We start from the raw sequence: 4,440 nt of genomic DNA, 5'->3' as shown, positions 1-4,440 counted from the left end.
ATCTTCCCCATGCCTTCCTCAACATTTTCCTCCATGAAATCCACTCATTTTTTGTGAATTTTTAATTCCCCACCTCAAACCTATGAGATAAGATCTGCCACAGAATCCAAACAACAGACATCCGATCCAACATAGCCACAATCTCTCTAGAGTTGTGCAACACGAGCTTTCATGTGTTAGCCCATATTTTCACCATTTTGCCCCCGTGTGCCCACATTACTTCCGCATACCACCACCAAACTTTTGCAACCGCAAGACATTTCACCCTATTTTCCATTTGAGAATTTGAGTTTGTGGTTTTCGATTTCCTAAGGTGTTTCGGCTAATTAGGAATGGTTCAAGATCGACATTACCACCGCTCAACTTTGCCATAGACTTGACATAGACAATGACTACTCCACCATTTGACACCTCAACCGTAAGCAAGGATGGTAACTTCGACGACATCTTAGTCCACTCCCTTGCCATTGCATTGTTAACTCCAAGCCTTTTTCATCACTTGCCTATTGAGGCTAGTCGTTTGAGTATTGTCGGGCAACGCTACTTGTGCATTTAATTGATACACATTCCACATATCTTCCATTATGTGCACAGGTCATCGTATCCTCTCGTGTGTCATCAATTGTACATAATTGCTATCTTGGTTTGAGCATTTCGCATAATGTCCAAAGAAATATCAAAAAGAGGAAAAAACGTTTAAGCAAAAAGAAAACAAAGAGCTTGCAAGTGATAGCAATAGCATCTCGCAACACTGCATCTCATATTGACATCATTGATCATTGTGCGCGAGTTTCATCGTAAATCATACATACATATCATACTTGGGATAGAAAGACAACACATTTTGTATCTCATAGGTGTGCACAATTTCGTACATCTCCCTTTGAGCAATCATGCTAGTGTCTCTCTAGTGTTGTGCAACACGAGATTTTCCATGGATAACACATTTTGTGCTCATTGCTTGGTTGCACAACCCCACTCGTCTATCCACGTGTGTGTTTACATGCCCACTCCTTACTATTGGTACATTTGCTTCACTTGTGAATTTGTGTATCTTTTTCAACATTATTGATATCTTGCTAACAATGAGTCAATTTTGTGCCACTTATCCTCACCAAGCTACTCAAAAAGCTTTATTTGTGTAGGTGTGAGATTGAAAAGATCCAGTACCAGTTATCCCACTTCCATAATACCATATTGAGTGATCATTGATCCATCTTCAACATTGGAAAAATGTAAATTTGGTCTAGTTCATCTCTTTCTTCCACTCACATTTGCTTGAGTATGATGGATAGGCCAAGCACATCCAACCCACGCTTTGATGAGCAAGACGAACCAAACAACTATGTCACCAAGGTTCATCTCTTCAGCATTCAACAAGCTTTGCATCAAGAAAATGAAGCTTTGCATGATCGCATCAAACAACTAGCCACCGACTTGCGCCAATCCGAAGCAAGAGCACAGGACTACCTTGACGTCAAGCTATCCACCCAAATGGACGAGTTTCGTGCCATGATGGTCAACCGCGCTTCTTCGCCATCTTCCTTGTCAAGATGACGACACTCGAGCCGACACTCTCCGAGCACCTCTTTCGACGCAAATCTTCCACGACCTCGTTCTCATCTTTGAGACGACCATCAAGATCATCAAGCTCCACAAAACCCATTTCATGGCAATGGTTTGCAAGACCTCCTATGGGAGCGCAGATAAATCACAACAAGAACAAGATGCCATGGACCAAGAGAAAGCTCAAAAACACTAACGCCAAGAAGAGCAGGACGACAAAGGCCGATGGCAAGAACAACAACGTAGTGAGGAGAAAGCGCTTGAAGCACAATGAGACCTACGCGAGGACACTCGTGCTATAGAAGAGCACAATCGACACATGCGTGAGGAATAATAAGCACTACGGTGATAACAACAAGATGGAGCCGCTCTCCTCAAGGAGCGCAAAGAAAGGAGGAACCTGTCAAGAATCCCTCACCCCCAATGTCAAGTTAATCATGAGGAACAAGAGGTTGAAGACCTCCCATCCAAGACAAGGGCGACATCGCCATTGCAACCAACATACTGAGGATCAATGCTACAGCAATCTCAAGTTCATGCCAAAGTTCTCCGATAGCATCGATCCTGAAGACTATCTCTCATGGGCACTAAAATTCGACAAGATATTTCATCTTCACAACTATGAAGAGGAAAAGAAGATCACAATGGCCTCCCTTGAATTCCAAGATTATGTTCTCATTTGGTGGGAACAAGTGGTCGAGCGACGGAGGAAAAAGGCGAGCCACCGATCACAACTTGGAAACAAATGAAGGAAATCATGAGATCTCGCTTCATGCCTACTCATAGCAACCGCGATCTCTTCAAGAAGTTAAAACTCCTCAAACAACGCATAAAGTCGGTTGAGGAGTACTACCAAGAAATGGAGATTGCAATGATCCGAGCCAACATCAAGGAAGACGAGGAGCAAACCATTTCACATTTCTTGAATGGCCTCAACCACAAATCAAGAAAATTGCGGACTTCCAACTGTCATTGTACTAAGACATGTGTGCCTCATATCCTGACTTATGCATAGGTAGTGGCATCCTTGCCGATGGCAGGGCTTTCCGGAGGACTACAACAAATAAGACTCAAGATTTGGTGTGCAATACCATGAAGAAGGCCTCAAGATAGGTTGAGGGAGTCCTGGACTAAGGGGTCCTCGGGCGTATGGCCTGTTATCCATGGGCCGGATTGATGGGCTGTGAAGACATGAAGGCCGAAGACTGTACCTGTGTCCGGATTGGACTCTCCTTGGCGTGGAAGGCAAGCTTGGTGACTGACTATGAAGATTCCTTCTTATGTAACTGACTCTATGTAACCCTAGATCCCCCTGGTGTCTATATAAACCGGAGGGGTTAGTCCGGAAAGGATATATTCATTACCATAATCATACAGGCTAGGCTTCTAGGGTTTAACCATTACGATCTCATGGTAGATCAACTCTTGTAACACTCATATTCATCAAGGTCAATCAAGCAGGACGTAGGGTATTACCTCCATAGAGAGGGCCCGAACCTGGGTAAACATCGTGTCCCCCGTCTCCTGTTACCATCGAACCTAGACGCACAGTTCGGGACCCCCTACCCGAGATCCGCCAGTTTTGACACCGACATTAGTGCTTTCATTGAGAGTTCCACTGTGCCGTCGACGAAAGGCTTGATGGCTCGCCTTGTCATTAAAGACAACATCACCTCTGGGGGAGCTCTGGCCCCTAGCCAAACCCTCCAGCTGGGCGGCTTTACTATGATCGCCCATTCGGCCGTTGAGCCGACGATGACCTCTCGGGCCATCAAAAACCCCCTTCGCATTAACTCCGAGAACTCCAAGCGGATGGATCCGATAGAGTTTTTGTCTTTGAACGAACTCCTAGATCGCATCGTTGCTTTGGGAATCGCCATAGACTATGATCGGATCGGGCCTAAAACCGACCAAGGAGAAATCAAGGCCCCACCAGTCACCCACCAGATTGCGGTGGTCGTGGAGCAGAACGACGATTCTTCTTCTATATCAAAGACAGACTATGTTCGGATCACCGTTCAGGAAGAGTCGGATACTCACCCACAAAAGGATGCGACGAGCCCACCGAACATAGCGTTGGTCGGCGGTCCTAAACAATCAGAAGATATTTCGAAACCCGGACTATTAAGCCCGGAAGGTCATCAGACTCCGGATAATCGGTCAGGTCGGGGTTCGGATTTAATTCCGCCCACCCACCCAGACATAGACGCTCTCTTGAGCATAAAACAGCAGTCTCAGGAAATGGGCCACCACTTCTAGGCGAGATTCCTCCTTTTCAAGGGCAAGGTAAAAGATTGCCGTGACGAGGATGCAATATCAGTGTTCTGCAACAATTACGCAGATGAAGGAATCCTCAATGCCATCAATCACCGCCGCATACTGAAATTCCTGACTTAGCAACCATTGTACAAAAGTACAGCGCGATAGAGAGCGTTTGGAAAACTCAGGCAGCTCGCTAGGAAACATCGATCGCAACTCAATTCCCCTTACAGGCGAAAAGGACGCACCCTCGCGGCACGCCCAGTCCAACAGTCAAGAAACACAAAACCGCTATGCGGCACGACACCGTTCTGGAGGGATGGCTCGATGGCCCATGCATACAACACCAGATACCGTGGCAACCTAGAGCCTTAGAGCATGTTGGATACTACGACAGGTAGCTAAGATCGGCGAGGACATCCTTATCAAGGATGACCCAGAATGACATCCCCCAGAAGACGATAACTCAAGAGTATTGACGGTCTTTGAGACATTCGCTTCAAACAACAAGCACAGAAGGGCACTTCGCGAGCTCGCCAAAGTCTGCCAAATTGCTACAATAAACCCCTGGAACGACACGGCTATAACATTCAATGTCGGTGACGAACCAAAGTA

The sequence above is a fragment of the Triticum urartu genome, chromosome 4A (assembly GCF_056163025.1).
Source record: "Triticum urartu cultivar PI428250 chromosome 4A, HENAU_Tu73, whole genome shotgun sequence".
In the NCBI taxonomy this organism is placed as follows: domain Eukaryota; kingdom Viridiplantae; phylum Streptophyta; class Magnoliopsida; order Poales; family Poaceae; genus Triticum; species Triticum urartu.
Note: the sequence above shows the minus strand (reverse complement) of the source record.